The 22,792-nt window shown below is 34.7% G+C and overlaps 1 long non-coding RNA gene across 1 annotated transcript; it reads left to right on the top strand.

Annotated features, from left to right (window-relative positions):
• Window positions 1–1,045: 1,045 nt before the first annotated feature.
• On the top strand, window positions 1,046–21,619 carry LOC113219074. Its single transcript, XR_003305587.1, has 4 exons — window positions 1,046–1,370; window positions 2,756–2,895; window positions 2,966–3,040; window positions 19,110–21,619. It is a non-coding gene; the product is annotated as an uncharacterized LOC113219074 (long non-coding RNA).
• Window positions 21,620–22,792: the final 1,173 nt, after the last annotated feature.

Below are 22,792 nucleotides of genomic sequence, written 5' to 3'. Positions count from 1 at the left end.
GAACCGCGAACAAGACAGTTATATTTCGTCGCGCCACCTCGATCCTCGCCTCCCTTCCTCGCGTCGAGTTTCGATCGATCCACTCCTCTCTCTCCCTCTCTCTCTCTCGTTTCGATCTGAAAATTTCGAAAGTGAAAAAAAAGAAAAAAGAAAGAAAAAAAGACCTCGACCTCGTTCGACGCTCGACCTCGACGAATCCAGCCATAAATTCCCGGATGAGGAAACGTTTTCGCGTCTGATCCGGATTGGAAAAAAAGTCTGTCGAATTACGGGCGAGCATCGTGGCGGCAAAAAGCGGTGGAAAAGAAGAAGGATTGGAATGGTTGGGAAGGACGAAATCCTTTTGGGATTGGGAGTTGGTCCGTTTGGGAGATCGGCCGGTGATCCAATTAGCGCAGCATCCGATAAACGAACTCGCGGCTCGCGGGGTGGCTGTGCAATTGCTGGTTAGGCCGCCGTATAAATTTCTTAGTAGAAGCCGGTCTCTGTACGAGCTTCTGGCCAGGCTAACTGTGCCGTATACTGACTGACCGGCCTCCGACTTTCTTGCGCGGCCGCGCGATACTCGCCTCGACCGGCCTGCCGCCGCGCCTCGCTAAAGGCGTATTAAATGCCTTCCTTCTAGCCTGACCGATCATTCCGCCGACGACAGTTACTATCTGGAATTTGCCGTCAAACGGAAAGTCTCGAGGAGCCAGCCTCCGAGGCTTGTACAGTTAACCGTTCCATCGCGCGACAAACCGAGCTTTCAAACCGATCCAACCCCTTCTCAACCGAGATTTCGATCTTCCTCCCTTCGACATCGAACGGGATCAAAGGGAGGAAGGATTATCAACGACGCAGCTTTCTATTTTTGAACGAATCGTAGGAGTTAACAAGTTACTCTGTCTGGGAAATTAATTTTTTTCGTAACTGATATCGTAACTATTATTAATTGTACGATCTCCGTCCATGAATCGCGTTTCAACAACCTCGCGTAGAAAAATACGAAATGTCGCGTGGGAGGAGGACACTGGCCAGCGGCCAAAATCGCTTCTTCCGTTCGCGTTAGTCCGGCCAAGTTCAAAGTGACGAATAGCCTTTCGTTATCCTACAACCACCGAAGATTCCCGGATTTTAGTTTGCAGCTTGGCATCCGCGAATCCATCCGCTCGCCACGATTCCCTTTCGAGGCGGAGGAGAGTTAAGTAAGAGTTCGATTTTGAAATCGAACGGGCCGTAATTCGAACAATAAGCGAACCTCCCATTCGTCGATTCTCTCGTTGCGTTATCGTATTTTTGTGAATAGAGCGGTTGAGAAATTTCGATTCCGTTGAAATCCTTGAGGAAATTGCAACTCGGAATCAGGTGACGATTGTGTATAGTAAAACGTAAGTCTTTTTTTACTCTCCACCCCGTCTCCTTTCTTATTTGCCAATGCCATCGCAATCGGTCTTTCATTTATTTTCGCGTATTCGATTTTCTATTACTTTTATAAAATCGATTGTGACGTTAAATATCCCTGGATAGTGTTAAACGACATATCAATCGAAGTGCTATTGCTTTGATAAATGAAGATATAATTAATATTTATTTATATTTAATTCGGTATCAATTTATTATAACAATTATTATAATTATATAATAATTGTTTTAACAGAAATCGAGGAAAAAATATTTCTCTGGCATTTTCGTTCGTCTCGATCCGTTTTGGCAAGAAAAAATAAATATAATTTCGAACAAGTATTGTAATAAAAGATACAGTTCCACGTGCAACGATTCTCAATTACACGCTGCTTAAATGCAATTACGAATACTTTTCGCGTAAATGTTGGATTCTTCAAAAGAGAAGCGATTATTTATAAGATTTAAAATTATTCCGTTTAGAAAATTTTCGTAATAAAGTGGTACAAGGTTGTGATATATATTTATATGTATATATATATTTGCAATTTTACACACAGCAACATATGATTATTCCGCTAACATAATCTATAATTAAATCCAGATAATCCGTCTTACGAAATACGAAATGTTATTCGATAAAAAGTAAATGCCGTGTAAGCTCGATTTCGATATGAATGTTACGTATCTTTTTTTAATTGTTCAAGATTTTACATGTATCGTTTATATGATCAGTTAGAACGTAGAAGAAGTTTGTATTGTGTTTAATAACTAGGTCAACGGAGTACAAACGAGACATTAGTTATTTTACAAACGAATATAATTTATATATATATATATATTAAATTCTTGAAATATATCCAAATTCTATTTAGCGAAAATTTATTGTAACACCGTGTTAAATATTAAATATGAAATATGAATATATGCGATATTTTAACAACACACCACGTATCTTAAAAATTTACTTTCAATATTAATAATCATATGATTGCGTTATACGTTAGATGTACTGCAAGAAATTTCAGCGTCGATTAGAGGAACGCGAGAATTGAAACGCGTTTGTGATGTAACTATGTATAATGTAAATATTGTTTATATTTACACTCACGTTTAGAATAATTAGTAACCACTCTAATAAATGATAATTCAACGTACTTTGGTATCTTGGTAAATATTTTTCTCGTATAATGTGTTGAATTGTATAACAATGTTAACAATAATATCAACAAAACAGTTTCATAACGTCAAAAAACAATATTTTGTATTACTACGTTATTATAACAGCACGTTGTATCCTAAATTATGAATCTGTGTTAATAATTATTGTGATGTTCATTCGTTGATATAGATGTTATCATTTTCTGTTTAGAACAAATTGTGTGTTTATTTATCCGTGAATGGATAATTTAAAGATGGAGGAGGATATAAGTTCGATCGAGGAACAGAATAAATCGTGTCGAACTAAGAAAATATCTCACAAGTCAAATATTCGAAAATTTTTTAGAGACGGTAAGTATATCGAGTGAAAAGATAATAAATTTCAAAAGTTTCAGATTAAATAACACGTTTTTTATTTCAGTTTGGCGTAAAATTAAAGCTGAAATTAATGGGGAAGAACGTAAACGTGCAAACGAGTATGGGGATTATTATTTCTGTAAGTGACAATTTTCAAATATTTCAATTTAAATTAATAAATAATTACGGATTTTTAGAATATTTATAGAAATAACGAATTATTGATTTAATTGATATAAAAATGTGATGAAATATTCATAACCACTATATTTGGATCATTGACAATTCTGATATATTACAATTTTCAAAGAGAAATGATGAAAGTATATTCGATTGACATCGGTGTATCTTATCTGCGGACACGCGCCACAACATAGACGAAGAGGGCAAATAGTGAGAGAAAGACAGAGATAGAATAAAAATATTGAAATCAGCGCCATCTTCAGAGTGCCGCAAATGAAACACGGAAAAAAAAGACAGAAAATAGTTGGAGAAGGATGGAGATAAAATAAGAATTGATTTTTAGCGTCATCTCTTGAATGTTAAAAACATTGTACTAAAAGATGATTCAAAAGATGACGTTGATTATCAAGTCCTACTGCATTTTATGTTATCTTCTAATGGTATCTTTAATTCGAAAGATGGCGCTGGTAGTTATTTCTTAATTCTATATCTTTCTTTCATTATTTTCCGTCTTTTCTTTCTAAGTTTCATTTGCGGCACTCTGGAGATGGCGTTAATTTTCGTATTTTTGTCATATCTCTATCTTTTTTCATTATTTATTTTCCTTATCTATATTAAATAATAGAATGAACAGTATGAAACAAATAATACATGTTAATTCATCTTTAATAATTCTTAATCTACACATTTCTTACTTAATAGTTTTATAGTTGTATTTATACTTCATTAAAAAGAATATGATTTTTTGTTTTTATTTTACAATTGCTTATAGTTTTGAAATAACTTGTTCGATTGATATCTCATAATTATATTTTAGTTTGAAGAATAGATAATATAAGAACAAATGATGGAACAAAGATAGAGATAGAATAAAAATATCGATATCAATGCCATCTTCAGAATGTATGCCGTAAATGAAACTTGTAAAGAAAGAATGGAAAACAGTGTGAAAGAGATAGAAAATGAATTAACCATCAGCGCCATCTCACGAATATCAAAGATATTTCTCCAGGTAGGATAAAGTAGAACAAGAATTGAAGATACGCGCCATCTCTTGAGTGCATTTAAAAAGATAATCATTTGAAAAGATATCTTTAGTCTTCAAGAGATGGCGCTAAAGATCAATTCTTATTCTATCTCCATCCTTCTCCAACTATTTTCTGTCTTTTTTTCCCGTGTTTCATTTGCGGCACTCTGAAGATGGCGCTGATTTCAATATTTTTACCCTATCTCTGTCTCTCTTCCATTATTTGCTCTCCTCGTCTATATTTGCTCTGCAAGATTTATCCGCTCAAGGGACGATTTTGATGTCCGATTAACTTTATTGTTTTATATAATTTTAATACTTAATTTTTTTTAAATTTCGATCAATCGTATGGTCGTTGATGATAAGAAAAATAAATTAAGTATAAAAATTTGCAATATAAAATTATGAAATATATTTTTATGTAAAAATAGAACGCAAAAAATTTTTAAAAAAATTATTGCATTACATAGTGGAAATATCTTTTTGGTTTCTGGCATATTTGTTTTCATAAAATAAAAATGTTGATATTTTTTATTAATCATTTTATGATTATATATGAATTTATAAAAAATGCATTACAATTTCGTACAAAATGTATTTTGTAAACACGTATATTATAACATTTTCCTTTTACAATTCGATAAATATGTATATCTTGAGTTATTATGACCTCAATACGCTGTATTTGGGCTAAGTAAGAATAATCGATAAGTTTATATGAAAATTAAGTGCCCTTTTAAAGAGGATAAATGATGTAAATTTGCATTCCTTAAGAGTTAATCGGTAAGGGAATGAAGTGGGCTGAAATATAAATATTACGTTTTATTACGAATTATCGTAAATTTTGTTTCGATGTTTTGATGAAAAAATTTTAAGTAAAAACGTAAACATGGAACGCAGTTAAAGACTTTCAATATCATAGTATAAAAATCTTTTGATAAAAATTTGTATTTTAATCTTTTTCCTTTTGGTCGAGTTGGAATGAAAGTGGCGAGAGAAAGTCTCGTTTGAAGAGTGATGGCGGATGAAAGTTTTTGAAAGTAAAGAAAAAAAAAAGCAAAGTAAAATAAAATTCGGGGTTTTTTTTAGTCGATATGCGGTTGATCAATACTCGAGATTTGTAAATTACAGACAAAATTTTTGCTCAAACGAGTTGATTTCAGATCTATATAACGATATTTATATAAAACATATCGATTCACGTTAAATTTTTAACCATTTTCCTTTTTTCACTGTCTTTTATAAATCTCTAATAACATTCAATTATTTTTAATTAGCAGCTGATGTCTTATATTCATTTTTTCATTCGAGCTGAAATTTTAATTACCCTGATTTTTTATACGATGAAAAGTAATCGGATAGATGAAAGGACTTTGGTGGGGGACTCGTCGACGACACTTTAACCCGAAAGAATAATCTTGCAAATATTGCAAATGAATATAAGATAAGGAAATATTTAATGATTACACGTTACATGATTATATTATTATGTAATGATTCTCGACGAATCGCTTGGAAAGTTCATCTTCTCGGCTTATTTCCCGCTACGAAGAAAGGAGGTTAACAAGCGTGGAAGTAACGCTCCATGTATGTAAATGGATCTTCAGTAGGCTTAAACCGAAGAGTCGGAGTTGATTTCGTTGTACGTGCGAATATTGATCGATTCGTTGAAAGTGTTTTCGGCTGAGACAGCGTTATTCAAAATATCTATAAATATATATATATATATTTGCGAATGCATTATGCATTTAGACTAACCGAAAGAGAGTTAACGAACATTAGACGGTCAGATCGTGCACAAATTTCCTCAACATTCTAATTGGAATGTAATTATCGTTAAATATTCAACTGCAATGTAAGTTCGTAATTCGATAGTTCGTCCGATGAATACGAATGATTTATGCATAGTTTAAGAGAACGTATAAATGATGTAATAATAAATGAATTTTAATAGACATTTTTTATTTTACGAAAAATTCAAAGGGAAAAATTAAATTTTCGACAGGGATTGTCGAGGTTGAAATTTATAAAGTTTATGAATCAAAGAGTCATAGCTTCATCTAAATGGAAGGTTATTATTAGTCTGAGAATCAAGTTTGCCGGATGATGTAATTCGCGCAATTCTCTCTTCTGGGGAGTTTTGACCCGACTCCGTGCTAAATTTACTCGAGCAGTCGAATCTCAGGTGGGCCAACTTTACCCAAATGGACAATAATATACATCCTTTAAAATAGTATCGTCTTGCTCCGTCATATTTTCTCGCCTGTTCATTTCAATTTGTCTGAACGGATTGAAAAGGAGGGAAAAGCAAAGAGGAGAGAAAAAAGTATATATCGTGTGACAAATATTTCGAACGATTGATCCAAGAGCATTAAGAACTACTATATTCGACTACTATCCTATATATTACGTGTACCAAAGCTCGATCTACACACATCTTTTATTCCCAACGTTAAAAAGTTTTATCGCGCCGTTACGCAAGCCTTTACACAGCCGTGGTTTTAGAAAACTTTTGCAATTAACGCGGCGTCGAGAGGGGAATGTTAATTTGACCGATAATGAGTTGGCAACGTCTTGACGACCCATTATGCTTCGTTTTGCCAAATTTTTCATTTCACGATATTTTCGACGAATCGTTTCGAAAATTTATCGCGTACACATCGATTTGAAACGATGGAATTTAGCAATGTATTTTCTAAATTTTTCCCTCATCATTTCTTCCGTGGATGGACTCTATCCGAATCCGAACTTTTCTCTTCTCTTAAATATAGTTGCGCGTCGTCCAAAGTCTCGAGTGCTCTATTACCAAAGTCTCCCCCGATTTTGGCCTTTCTCCTCAAAGATTGAGGTTACCCTTACCGAAGTTTTCGAAACAGGTGTTGGCGTTTTGTCAAGTTTGAAGCATTGTTTCGAAAATACTTTGAACAACAATTACAGCGAAAATTTCTAGAATATACAAAGAGAGTCGAATATTAATATATTCACATATTCTATACAAGATGTAGTCAAACAGAATCGAGGCCGTGTTTGGATTAAGAAACGGAATGGAAAAAAATCTGTTTATTCTGTTTCATCGTATCTCGATTTTCTCTTTCAGTACGATTCTTTCTTATTATCATGCATTCTTCATTTCGATCAAATCAGTTCGCAATTCCCCGATGATAATGTTGTTGTAAATTATTACGATTAACGGAATTATCGAATCGTATCCATATTCTACGTGTATTCATTGTAATCATTCTGTTTACGCATTGTATCGTTATATTTCTACAATTACATCAACACGTCAACTTATATTTACCCGATTATACCCGATTCACGATGAGGCAAATATATATATATATATAATTGCTTTGCCAATCAATATATATAAATACGCGAATAAATTAATTAGCGAGCATACACGATAACGGCCAATCCTTATTATTCTTGCAACGCGTTAAACGATTCCGTTCGTTTCGCCCAACTCGAGTTTATTAATTCACAATCACGATGCGCGATTGGAAATTTGTAAAATTTTCATCATCTGCAAAAAATCGTACGGAGCGAAGCCGTATCTTTTAATCGGGGGAAATTTTATTATTTTATTACTGCTCCATCTATCTTTGATTTTTCTTTTCTCTTTCTCTCTCTTGTTTTTTTATTTTTTGTCTCGAAATCGAGAACAAAATCGACGCGCAGGTGATGAAAGCGTGGAAAGACAGCGCGTCACATTCACCGGAAACTCGCGAATGAAGCCGAGTAAAATGGATGGATACGTATATACGAGTTTCCGTCCAGTCATTGTCCCGTGGAATAGGCAAAAATCGCGACAAAAACGAAAATTACAAGAGTCGGCCGCATTTGGAAAATTTTCACTCTGCCTCTCCTATATTATCGAAAATTGTAGTTTCGGAGACCTGTTGAAAATCGATCTCGCTCGTCGATAGAAAAAGTATTTTATCTCGTTTCACTGCGTGAAAATGTGAAGAGAAACATTTCGAGATTTCATTCTCGTTTATGTTTTCGTAAATTTTTCAATTTTTCCTTTCGAATTATCGAATTGAGAAAAAGAAGGAAGAAAGAAAGAAACGCGTAGGATTTGCATACATTTTCAACGAAACGAGTATGATAAATTAATTAATAACGAAACGTCTGGCGGGGGCCGTTGACAAACATCTTGGGGATACAATGAGCGATAAAATGGGAATTGAAACACCGATGTACCAGTGATTAAACGTTTCTTCCATGGGAGTAACTACCAGGCAACAGCAATTATCCTTTCCACGAACCTCTTTCTCCTCCTCTTCTTATAAGATGAGAACGAGTCTCTCCGCAACTCTCCCCTCCCTTCGCTTTATAATTCCGGCTTCATTAAATGTCCCGTTCCCTCCTCCTTTCTCTCTATTCGACAAAGACGAAACGATTGTTCTGCCCCCGATAAAAGCAAGCACCGCGGGAAAGAACAATTCTCCGTGCAAATGAAAATATTGTTCCGTTTCCCAATTTTCCGCCTTTATTTCCGATCTTCGAGGTTGCACGCAAATCGCTTATTATCCTATATTATTCTACCTTTGCCGTAATGAAATTTAAAATTTTCTAAATACCGTTTACCGACGCGCGAAATCGAACGTTTTCTTTTCTTTTTTTTTTTTTTTTTTTTGTTTTAACAGCATTGCAAAAATTTTCCACTTCGTAGAACGATAAATTACAACAAGTTTCGAGAAACTTTAGCTGTAAATGATTTCGAGACATTTTCGATTAATTTTCTTTCTTTTTTTTTTCGCGATTAGTGTGATTATTTTCTTTTCTAAAAAAAAAAAAAAAAAAAAAAAAAGGGAAGGGGAGGAAACGTTGTACGAAAATTACAGGCACGTTAAATTACGGAAGTAACGAGATGGAACGCACTCAGGAAGTGTGTATACAGTGCTCGTCCAATATCTAGTTAGTCAGGTTCCACATCCTGCAGCTGCCGCATACGTTAGAATCGGTATTCGATATATTCATGATTTTATGAACAGATCCTTGTCTTGCAGCGCTAAGTCGTATAAAAAGAATTGTTTCCTCTTTCTCTTTCTTTTGCCAAATCGAATCGTTTCGCTCGAAATTGGAAAAATTTTACAATCGGATGAAATATAAAAGTTTTTAAAGAATATAAACGCGGAAGGAAAAAAAAAAAAAAAGTATTCTTCTGGATATTGAATAAAATTTTTGATATCAACGATGTATGCGTACCATTGAAATATTTATAAACAAATATAGAAAAAATATAGAAAGAAGTTTTAAAACAAGGATTTATAAAATATTTGTTATTAAGGAAATAAAAATTTCCAAGATTCGATGATAAATTTCGATCGATTTTTCGATCGAAATATAACGCTTGTAATTTTTCATTCAACCTTCATCCTCTCTAATCATTATAATTCATTAAAAAAAATTTAAATCAAACTTATATATTACTTTGATGACAAATTTGACGAGATATTGTTCGTTTACTTTATTTCTCGCGGGGATAAATTTTCAATCTTGAAACGATGTGCGATATACATCGTGTGCTCAATCTGTCAATGATGATGCACGCTTTTAATTAGATTTCCATTTTCCTTTTCAGATTTATCGATACACTAATTCAAGTCTATTTATGAATAATATCGATCAACCGTTCGTTTAACGATATATAATAAATCCTTACGATGCGACGAGGAGCAACGACGATTTAATTTTTTAAAATTTTTCTGCCCAAGAGGTGTATGATTTCGTGCACGCAATAATGCGTATTTCGCGTTGCTATTGGAGCGAGATGAGATTAAGGTAACAACCTATTCGTTGACGACGTACTTTGAGTAAAATAGCGGGAGAGAGATCTCTCTCCCGAAGAGAATGAAGCTTCATAGCCTTGTTATGAAAAATGTACGGAGCAAACTTCCATCAGAACATTGCTGTTAAATAATGTAGCTTGAAACGAGCAAGTTTGATTTTCCAGTTTGCACATTTTCGCACTAAATAATTCCTTTTTTCGCCATCGTTTCCTTTTTTGTCTCATTCTCATTCCCCTTAGAGAAGAATGTATCCCAGGGGATAACGCGTTTAAAATATTATAAAGAACCGTTTTATTTTAGTTTTTTCTTTCTTTTTTTTTTTTTCTTTCAATCCAGAAAATGTTGGAGAGATTCTAAATCTTGTTGTTCGTTAGAAGAATTTTCCCTGGACGAATTATCCTTCTTCGCATAGGGCAACTTGTAAACTTTTAGATTAAAACGTTTAAAAAAGGATAATTAAACTGTTCCGTGATCTTACGTATAAATAAAAATGAAGTAATTAAAATTTAGTTTGTTAAATTATGTTTGTTTCGAGTTTCCCAAGCTCATAATACCACTTTTTCGCATCTTTTAAAAAAATTCTTCGCGTCTTCTTTTCAAAATTTTAACGTTTCTTTTTTTTTTCATGGGCTAGATTTATAGTTAATGAGATTTATAAATATATAAAAAAACGATATTGAGAATTAGGATGTCCTCCTTTGAGGACATCAGGATGAGGGAAAACCGTGAGCAACACGAAATCGAGGGAAAGTTGGCAAGAACAGAGCAGAAGTCTCTACGAAACAAAACTTGGAGTACGAGACATTTGTGAGGGATGTTAATAAAAATTAAATTAACCCAAACTTGGTGACGTTCGCTTCTTGAAACGTTTCTGTACTAACGATTTTCTCGCACAACGATACAAAACTACGAATATTTTAAGTTTAATTTGTCGAAAATTTTGAACACGCGCCTGTTCGAATGAAATAAACTAAGATCTCGAATATATCAAGTTGAAGAATTTGTTCGTCAACGATCTTCCGTAGAACAGAAATTTTTATATTACCTTACGATCTTCTTGTTCTAATAAGAATCATATTAAAAATCACATTCTAAATATATCACACGTTCCACGATTCCATGAATCACAATGTTCACGTAATAAGAATCACATTAAAAATTCTACCATATTCTAAATATATCACACGATCTTCCGAAGAACAGAAATTTTCATATTATTACGATCTTCTTGTTCTAATAAGAATCATATTAAAAATCACATTCTACCACATTCTAAATATATCACACGTTCCACGATTCTATGAATCACAATGTTCATGTAGTAAAAATCACATTAAAAATTCTATCACTCTAAATATATCACACGATCTTCCGCAGAACAAAAATTTTTATATTACCTTACGATCTTCTTGTTCTAATAAGAATCACATTAAAAATCACATTCTACCACATTCTAAATATATCACACGTTCCACGATTCTATGAATCACAATGTTCATGTAGTAAAAATCACATTAAAAATTCTACCACTCTAAATATATCACACAATTTTCCGCAGAACAGAAATTTTTATATTATTACGATCCTCTTGTTCTAATAAGAATCACATTAAAAATCACATTCTACCACATTTTAAATATATCACACGTTCCACGATTCCATGAATCACAATGTTCACGTAATAAGAATCACATTAAAAATTCTACCACTCTAAATATATCACACGATCTTTCGCAGAACAGAAATTTTCATATTATTCTTGTTCTAATAAGAATCACATTAAAGATCATATTCTACCACTCTAAATATATCACACGATTCCATGAATCACAATGTTCACGAGGTTGAAAAAAAAAAAAGAAAATTCAATCGAAGTTTCATAAAACATTTGATCTCGTCTCCCCATCCTCTCTCACTCTTTCTCTGTCCGGGTAATTCGGATGTCGATAACGACGTGGTAGGGTGCCGTTTAATCAGGGCCATGGCAAATCGGGGGAAATGCCATGTTGTTACTCGCAATAATCTACAGCGCGGATCGAATGTTCTTTCTCTATTTTTTTTTTTTTTCTCCAATATCTCTTCGACGTATTTTTTTTCACGCCGCGATGAAACGCGATTATTAACGCGCGGTTGACATTTCTTTCCTCGAGCTGCATATCTCTTACGAGTATGCAAACCGAGTCATCATTTTTCGAGCAACGAGTTGGAAACAAAGAAATATTTTTCCTCCTTTTTTTTTTTTTTCTTCACCTTAACCGTTCGCAAACTTTTTACCTACGCTCCCCTCCTCCTCTCCTCTTTCCATATTTCGATGGAATGGAAGGACCGATAGTCGAAGAGGGAATCTTCTTCGATGCCCTATTTATTCCCATCGATATCTCTTCTATTGATGTTTACTGTTTATTCGAGAAAGCTGTTAACTTTTCGAGGAGTCGGTGAAAAGTGGAATTGATGGAAAGCAAACAAGAAAGTTGATTGACACGGATCGAGAAAATGAAATTTGTTTATACATATATGTATATGCGCGGGTCCCCCCTCGATCAGCCTCGTTCGAACAGATGACAAGCGCATCGTTTGTAGTAGTTGATATTGTAGATAGAGAGAGAGAGAGAGAGAGAGAGAACAAAGAGATTATCAACGTTAAATTTCATTCTTTTTTTTTTTCTGATGGCTTGTATTAACTTGTATTAACGGGAGAGATTTGATGAAACCGAGTTGTATAAATGCAACTGCAGATACTGTAGAATTTTATCCGTGTAATGGACAGCGGAAAGCTTGCATATCATACCGGATGGAACGAGTTCCTGGTCGCGAATCCATTGAATTGGTTAACCAGACCAAACCCATAGGCGAACGTGACGAGATTGTTGACTGTTCTTGATTGTTTGCAAAATGTCCTTGTAGCCTGTAACTTCTAATTTCCCTTTGTTTGGAATTGCGGTTTAACGTACACCCTAGGAACATCGTTAATCATTTTCATGTAAATTTCACGTAAGAATTTCATTCGTCCGTTGCGCATCGGAATTTTTTTCTTACGTATATATATTTATTTATTTATTTATTAGCATAAATCTTTTATTCACGAGAATAAATCTTATCGTTCGACGCGCATATACTCTTCTAATTCAGTATCAATATCGATTTTCGTACACCCTCTGTTCTGGACTTTTGAAGTATCGCATACAAAATGAAACTTTTTGGAGAATATAATATTCGTCCACAATTGTTATGGATATTTTAATGAATTGAATTTAATGATACAATCGTATAAATAAAAATCGTGTAATAATTTTTACGATTTATTTATCGCATATGTTGATTATATTGATATGTTAATTATCGTTATCAGAATGTGTATTCGATCTCTTACGATTAGTATTAAATTATACATGTAACGTGTGTCGTAGATTATCTCCTGATTAGATCGCGCGATGTATTCATGTTTCATGAATATTGTTCCATTGATGATTCGATCCAAAGATGGAAGTATTGTTAATTCGTAACAGATCAAAACGTACGTATTCTCGTAACTAGGAAGTCCTTTTCTACTTTATTATCATACTTACGTTTAAAAATAAACGGTGGAATAAAAAACTTGCCCGGAATATCGTTTATCAATATGGTTTCAAGTTAATTTGAATATCGTGACGTTTTATCTTTATAAATTATCCCTTCCTCCGAGAAGGAGCTATTTTAGTAAAGGGATTTGGAATGCAAATCGCTTGTAACTGGTGAAACGAGTTCACAAGAAATGATCCGGCCGAGTTTAATTTCAAACCATGAATTTATTGTCTTTCTTCCTTTTGCATATATATGTATGTGTGTGTAAGATACATAAAAAAATTAAATTTATTTATTTTTTAATTGTAATCATTAAGCAAGATACAATTAAATAATTGAAAACAATTAATATTATTACATCACGATCAGAAATAACTCGATAAGTTAGATTCAAAAATAAATCACCTTTTTATTCAAGTTGAGACAATTTGATTAAATAATAATTTCTATGTTTAAATGTAACACTCTTCTTTAAAACGCTCTTTAAAATAACGTCATGTTGTATTTTCGTTATTACCGTGAAACATAAATTCGATAAATGTAGACATGGCTGACGTGACATTGAGCTATACTACTGAGCTCTCGTAAACCTGTGTACATCGTTGATTGGAAATTAAAGCACGCGTTTATTCAAGCCAATTCGAATTCTAAATATCGAGGACAGATGAAATTAACAATAGCAAATAATTAACTCGTTATACTTGTCAATATGTTATTTACGATTAAACCATCGTTACTCGTTTCAATAACGGATCAAACCCCTTACTCGTACATACGAAAAATTTGCAATATATTGATCACGAATGAATGAAAGCTTTACAATTTTTTGAATGCTCGAATAAAATAAAATGATAAATTTACTCTCATCTCTTATCTTCTCTTCACTTCTATTATTAAACAATCCATTGTTTCAGTTTGTAGTGGATTAAACTCTTTACTCATACGTACAAAAAAATTTGCAATATACCACGTAAATGAAACCTTTACAATTTTTTGAATGCTCGAATAAAACATGGAATGATGAATTGCGATTCTAATCTCATTTTTGCACGTATCATTAAACAATCCATCGTTACTCGTTTTACTAATGGATCAAACCTTTTACTCGTACGTACGAAAAATTTGCAATATATTGATCACGTGAGTGAAACTTTTACAATTTTTTGAATGCTCGAATAAAATATGAAATAATGAATTTACTCTGATCTCTTATCTTCTTTTCACTTCTGCATTGTTTTAATAGTGGATCAAACTCTTTACTCGTACGTACAAAAAAATTGCAATATAACCACGTGAATGAAATTTTTACAATTTTTTGAATGCTCGAATAAAACATGGAATTGCGATTTTAATCTCATCTTCTCTTCACTTCTGCACGTGTCATTAAACGATTCATCATTTCAGTAGTGGATCAAATCTTTTACTCGTACGTACGAAAAATTTGCAATATGACCACGTGAGTGAAACCTTTACAATTTTTTGAATGCTCGAATAAAACATAGAATGATGAATTGCGATTCTAATCTCATCTTCTCTTCACTTTTGCACGTGTCATTAAACAATCCATCGTTACTCGTTTTGCTAGTGGATCAAACCCTTTACTCGCACGTACGAAAAATTTGCAATATATTGATCACGTGAATGAAACCTTCACAATTTTTTAAATGCTCGAATAAAACATGGAATTGCGATTTTAATCTCATCTTCTCTTCACTTCTGCACGTGTCATTAAACGATTCATCGTTTCAGTAGTGGATCGAACCCTTTACTCGCACGTACGAAAAATTTGCAATATATTGATCACGTGAATGAAACCTTCACAATTTTTTAAATGCTCGAATAAAACATGGAATTGCGATTTTAATCTCATCTTCTCTTCACTTCTGCACGTGTCATTAAACGATCCATCGTTTCAATAGTGGATCAAACCCTTTACTCGCACGTACGAAAAATTTGCAATACCTTGACCACGCGAGTGAAACCTTTACAATTTTTTGAATGCTCGAATAAAACACGGAATGGTGAATTGTGATTCCAGTCTCATCTCTTATCTTCCCTTCACTTCTATACGCAAGATCGTAACCTACCTAGCGAGGTCCTGCGATGGTAGAGCGGCGGGTGCCCGTGGCAACAGGTTGCCTAGCAACTGTAAACCTCTTACATCCCTCGTTGGTCACGGCACATGGTTGCTGACGTTAACGTTGCTGTATTATCATCATTCCCCCCTTCTATTTTCTTTTATACAATTTTTCGGCAACAATCCCCTTTCTTCTTTCCCCCTCGTTAGCCATTTCGATTTCGAACTTGTATCGTGTGATCGATTGTTCCCCATCCGATGTTTACAGCCTCGAAAACTTCTGTAAATGGGGAGTTGCAGCTCGGATGTTCGAAAATAGCGGAGTACACCCATCGTTATTCCTCCACACTGTTACATCGGTGAAAGGATAGATAATAAGGAGGGGTACTCTCCGTCTTTTCTGATAACGAGCCTTGCGAGGGAGAGCTTTTGGAAGAGCTGGAAGGCATCCGGGATGTATTGTTCATCATTATATCCAGCACGCGAAAATGCGAGAACGAAAGTTTCCTTCTCTCTCTCTCTCCCTCTCTCTCTTTACTCGACAATCGGCGTAATTTCAAGACTCTGCTCGTTGCTCGAGAAGAGTCTTTTCTTCCAGAATATATTTTCCAGAAATTTTTCTCTCGAAAAAATTTTATATCTAAAATTGCATCGTAATTAATTCGTACGAGTATATTCCACGAAGATGGAGGCAAAGAAATTATCGAGAATTGTTCGAATGTTCGTCGAATTTAATGTTTATTTAATTATCGTTGGCAAACGATATATCTGTCTATTTTTCATCGCGCATTTTTTGCTCGTTGCTAAATTGATAAAAATACGTAATTATTCTCTCTCCCCTGTCCTCACTGGATTCCCCTCTTCTTGCAAAAAGAAAGAAAGAAAGATTCGCGTAAAGAATCGGTTGGAAATGTATTAGTCAGTGCGTTGCGCGGAAAAACGACGATAAATCTTCTTGACAGTCGAAATCTTCAGCCGAAAAACACCAGCCCAGTTTTGCCGTTTATCTCCCGTTATACGGGGCGGAAAGAAGACAACCAGCCTATGGACAACGAGCGTCGCGTCTGACTTCTAAACTGTGATATATTTGTTCGAGCTGTCATATTTTTCAATTCTTTTCACCTCTTTTCTATTTCTCACTTTTTCTCCCTTTCTCCTCTCTCTTTATAACTTTCGTTTCATTAATTTTTCATTTCATCCGTTTAGATTGTCAAATAAACGTCGTGTAAAGATTCATTTTTTGAAAATCGATCAACCTACATTTCCGTCCGTGTATGAATTTGTATTCATTTTCTTAAAAAAGAAAAAAATAGAAAGAAAGAAACGGATAACACGTTTGTACCTCTTTGCTCTTAAAATAAGAATTCCTCCTGGCGAGTGTTGAACTTCATCAGAGTAAAAGCTGTCTTTAACGATGAAAGAAAACCCCAAAACGATCGACTGCTGGCAATGTTCATTTAGGGATAGAAACTTGATTTTTGGACAAACTGAGGCTAACTGCATTACTACTCAACATCGAGTAATTATAATCTGTAACTTCAAAGTAACTAATTATTAATTCAATAAGTAAAATGTTAATTTTAGAAAATTTTTTTAGACTAAAGAATTTTTTTAGAATAAAGAACAGACAAGAAAAATCTTGATTTTTGACGTTCGAAATTGGAGATCCCTTTCCATCCATCGGATGACTCTGGAAACGTGAAAAATTTTGAAAAGCGTGCGATTTTTTTGCAAACCCATTTCCCCCAATTTAAGGGTAGCGAGCAACCAGCTTCTGCATCGCATAGCTGCGTATTCTGCGCGGCAAGCTGGATGCAAAACGTATGCAAAATTCCAGAGTGCCATCCAAAAAATCCTCATTGGCATTTTCCCGCCTCTTCAACTATCGAATTCCTCAAAATCGCCTTACCGTGAGAATTAGAATATTTCGCTGAGGCTTGCTTTTTAAAATTTCACGAACTGTTAAACTGCAAGAAATTTACGTATTTTTAAATTATTTAACACTTGTTACACTCTTTCAATCGTAATTGCGATAAAAATTATATAAATATTGTTTATCGTCAATTGTAGTATCATTTAATATTTCCAAGGAAGGAGGAGCAATGATACTCGAAAGAAAATTTTTATTTTTCGTGTGAGTATGTATGCTACTGGAAAAAAAGAATCGTTTATTTTCTTTTTTCTTTCTCTTCCCTCTTCCCCAACTTCAAGCTTAAGCCTGGACTATTTTCTGCAAGTTCTTCAACGACTTCCTCCCTTTTTTTTATCTTCTGTCTTGTTTGATAATATGAAAACCATTGGATCGCGACAATCCACGCGATAAATTACAAAGTTAAAGTTTAACTTTGCCTCTTCTGGCCTCTTCTTCCCGACTTGATATTAATAACACCGGTGGAGATATTAATCTTTGCTAGTCTTCTGTCAACAAAAACGAGGACAGTCGTTGTTTAGACCAATTAAAAAAGTTTAGACCAATCAAATCTCTTGAATAATAATAATTTCTCGTCCCAACGAGCTTGATTTCCATCCAATTCATTCGGAATAATTCGATTTGTCAAATTTGATGACTTGATTTTTAAATCATCTCCATCACGATGAATTTTTTATCAATCGAAAGTTTGGAGACATTAACGTATTCCAAAGATTAAATGAAATACAGATTGCACAGGATATTGGAAAATTCTTCTCGCGTATAACGTACGAACGTACAAGTAGATAAAATGTATAAATTTTAAAGGAATTCTGTTTATGGTCATAAGCAAGCAATCGTATAATAGTTTCGACTATATGGAATTATTCGTGTGAAAATAATTGATAATCAAACGATATAGAGATATGAAATTATAGATAAATGTCGAAATATCATCGATATATATTAATAATAAATATATCTTACACAAAGAACAATTTCGATCCAATACGTAATCGATCGAAAAAGAAAGAAAGAAAGAAAGAAATATCATCGAAAATGTAGCAGCATCAACTCTCGATTCCCCGTGTATTCATAAATTCTTCTTTTAAAAAAAAAAAAAAAAGATAAGTCTCTTCGCCGTAACAAATTTGATAACAAGGAGGAGGTCATGAAATCGACATGAACTGTTAGATTGCGTCACCACATACGAAACCCTTTTCCGCCGATTCACGTTTTGTCTCCAAGTGTGCGTCTTCCGCATTAAAGAATTGCGACATATCGGAAATATGACAATGCGGAGGAAGAGGGCATTGGCAGAAACGTCAAGATTCTTACTCGCAACGATAGACAGAAGAAGTATTTCACTGGAGTGAATATAAGAGTAATTGCACTCCTAAACGATTTATCTCGTTTCGAACGTGTGTCGATCTCGTTTGAGAATAAAGATATTTCTAAAACTCGAGACGATCCTTCCCTCCCTTTGTCACGATCCGCTTACAATTTAAAATTTAATTTCGACAGATATTTGCATCGTGTATTACATTATTCAAAATGATCTCGCGTGTTTATTTACACTTTTATAGAGTTAGTTTGAAACGTTTCAGTCGCGTGGAATAAATGATTAATTCTGGGAAATATTATACATTCCAGAGACATGGTTGGGAATTCAATTTAGATGTGCAAGAGGAGGGGTTGGAGGTGGAGATGCTGCATATTTTGGCGGTGGATCGTTTCAATCCCATCGAGAAACATACGTGTGCCATGTGTACGATGTTAAATAGAATAAATTAGATAGAATGATCGATCGATCGGATAATCGATTTATCGATGTTTAATCCTTCGAGGATTAATCGAGAGGACGAAACGCAATGGATTTGACCGACAATTCAAGCCGTGAAGACCGAGCCACCTTTTTTTGGCGCATGTTTTCTCGGCCAATCGATGGTGGAAGCCCCCCCCAAGATCCCGAGAAAACAAGGGGCCAATTAACACGGATCACGGTTAAGGAGACGAAGGATTCCAACCAACTGTCCAAAACAGATATCTGACACCAGTTCCTTGCACCAGTTACCACGATTCTCCGACACCGCCTAGAATCTTCATTGATCGTCCCTCGCCTCGAATTTCTATGAGACCCGATTATGATGAAAAGCTTCAACGTGTTTCGTGGAAGAAATCCTCTTACGAATTTAGGTTATCTAGGGAGAGGGAGTAGGGAGGGGGAAAAGAGAAAAGAAAGAAAGAAAGAAAGAAATTAAGAAATCTCTCGAATCTTCGAAACGGAGGAATTGACTTTTCTTGTCCTATTGGATATAAATCCAAATAAAAATAAAGATAATCGTCGTCGATTAAATTTCAAAGGGAAACTTTTAAGGACTTATTTAAACAGATAGATTAATGTATTTTAAAAAAAAAAAAAAGAAATTATTTTCTTAACGATATTTATTCCACGCTTATCAAGAATCTAGATCGTTGAAAGGAAAAATAACAATCCCCGGCAAATATAATCGCATTTCTGTCCTCACCCCTTTCCCAGCCTCCATCCATCTTAGAACCGCATACGATGCATTGTGATACGATGTTTCGTTTTCTTTCTACTTGATAGAACTTCGATCAAACCGGTTTTTCTACCAGCCTCGAGGAACTGTGCAAGATAGACGTAGAAAAATGATGTACATCCTCTTACGATATTACGGGGCAACTGTGACAAGAAGAATGTAGAAAAATTTACCGCGTCATGCGTCTCCACGCGAACCGAAACTCATCATCCGTCCAACGACTAGTAGTACACCTCTTACTTAGTACCGCTTTCGATTATCGTAACTGAATTCCGAGACCAATATCGAATTGATCGAGATTAATTCCGGAGAATAAATAACAAATGCAGAGAATCTAACCGTGTCGATATCACGTTCCTTCGATTTCCTTCAAAAATATGCGACTCGTACATTTGCGCGATGAATTGAACGCTGTTCCGTCTGTTGCCCTTTTTTCTCTGTGCAACGATAATACGTACGTATTCGGTGTAGCAGAAAGAAAGAACGAATCAAATATATTCTTTATTTTTAATCAAATTAATTTGCAACAATTTAATTCTTCGAGTCAAGAATCAAATGGAATCCCTTAATGAAACATTTCCCGAATCAAGGGACGAACTCGAGTTTCTTGGAAAGAAGCGTAACGCGAGAAGATCTTGTCAATTGACGCCTAAGTCAATTATCCTGTGGAGACTCGTTGGAAATCCGCTGATTCGTAGCCCGTCTCTAACAACTGTTAAGAGGTGACATTTCTAAGGAGGGATTTAGCATCTCCTTTCCAATTGACAATTGTGCCAGGATCCGTGTTAATGATTCGACGCGATTCTTGTTTTGTCAGCGAATAAAAAAAAAAAAAAAAAAAAAAAAGGAAGTCTTCGCGTTCGCGAATAAATTTGTCCAGTCCAGCATGTAAATCATAACTCGGACTCGAACAAGCATTTTTATCGCCGCAGTATTTCTCCTCCTCCCTATCGTTCACGGAGTCGATACAAGATTTTTTTTTTTTTTTTTTATCGTTTCCAATTATTTTCTCGGTTTCACGCTGGTGGGAAGTAGGTCGTCCATTAGTTGGTTAATTGCATTGTTTATAGATTTTTTTTCCTTGACAGCGATGGCATGCGGAAATAACGAAGAAGTAACGGTGAAGCATCATCGATCGGGACGCGTCATTTATTTGATTTGTAAAATCTTTTATTCAATGGCGAAATATACTTTTTATTTTCGGGAATAAAGGTAAGAAGATGATGAAATTCGTTCAATTGCTTCTTCTTCTTCCTTTTTTTTTTTTTCTTTTTTTTCGTAATATCAAACGCGATCATTCGTGAAAATGTTAATTAAAAACGTGAAAGGACGCGGAATATTGTTTGCGACGATACCGCTTCGAGAGAGAAGCCTCGAAATTGCCTTGGAAAATAATTATTTAATTACACGCCATATAATCCACTATGTAACGAAATAAGATCGAATTATAATCTCCAATAAACCCTGCATGTATCAAAACCCTAAGGAAATTTGCATGCTCGCTACAAAATAAAGCGAATGCATCGATCATCCTCGTTGTACCATAGTACATGTAAACGAACGCGATAAAAAAAGAAAAATGGGTATCGAGGAAAAGGAAAACAAATTAAAAAGAAAAAAAAAGTATCGAATTAATTTGATTCATTTTTAAAGTGAAATAAATAATTTCACATCGATTAATCATTCTTACATATATATATATATATATATATATATATATATATACAGTGCTACAGTGGTATTCGAATTGGTCGATTTGTACCACTGAAACTAGAAATGGTATACCCTTATTTATTCCACGCACGTAAAACTTGTATAAGATGGTATGCTCTTTTCGATTCGCCTATCGACGTTTTGGAAAATCTTGCCGATGGACAACAGGATTGGATTATCCGGAAAAGGAGTGGGTGTAGTAGCGGCCAGCCGAGCGTGAAGAGGATACACAGGGAGAAAGAGGGATCCTTTTCTATTCGAGCACGTATTTCGAGGAATAATAAGGTAAACGGTAAAAAGAAAAAGGAAGAAAAAAAGAAAAAGGAAGAGAAAAAAGAGTTTGAAACCTGTCACCCCGGAAAACAGGTTCCAACGTCTTTTGCCATCAAAGGCACGATGCAAACAACGGGCCTCGAGAGCATACTTCACCGAACGCGTTAGTCAGTGGTACACCGGTCGAGAGAGAGAGAGAGAGAGAGAGAGAGAGAGAGAGAGAGAGAGAGAGAGAGAGAGAGAGAGAGAGAGAGAGCTTTATAACGCACCGCGTTAAAACCGCCAACTTTCGAAAAAAGTCAACACTTTTTTTCTTTTTTCAACCATCTCCAGCACCATAATACGGCGTTTATTTGTGCAAAGCTTTTCTTTTTTTCTTTCTTTCTTTTTCTTTTTTATTTTTTCCTTCGTTTAATTTTATTTGTTGTGTTATTGATTCTTGATGATGTTCGAAGGGAAGGGAAAGGAATTGGAGTAATTTCAGTAGTTCAGAAAGGGAGCTAACCGCATCATTGATGTTGCTCGCCTGATGATAAATATAAATTATCGTGCCGTCCGCGTAATATTTTATTTGCGTGTTTTATCTCGAAACGAAGAAATGGGAAGAGAGTAAACGTGCTCCTCGAAAAGAAGCTACTTATATCTTCTTCCCTTCCCCGTTCGATAATTTCGACTCGCGATGATGGCGAGGTCGAAATTTAATTTCGAGACTTTCGAACACAGCCGGCCGGTGTTTGCTTCTTCATTTCATTAAACCTTCGTAATTAGTTGGCTCATCTTTCAGATATT

This window comes from Apis mellifera, linkage group LG1 (assembly GCF_003254395.2).
Source record: "Apis mellifera strain DH4 linkage group LG1, Amel_HAv3.1, whole genome shotgun sequence".
Taxonomy (NCBI): Eukaryota; Metazoa; Arthropoda; class Insecta; order Hymenoptera; family Apidae; genus Apis; species Apis mellifera.
The sequence above is the reverse complement of the archived record's forward strand: the minus strand, read 5'-3'. Positions and strand labels throughout refer to the sequence as shown.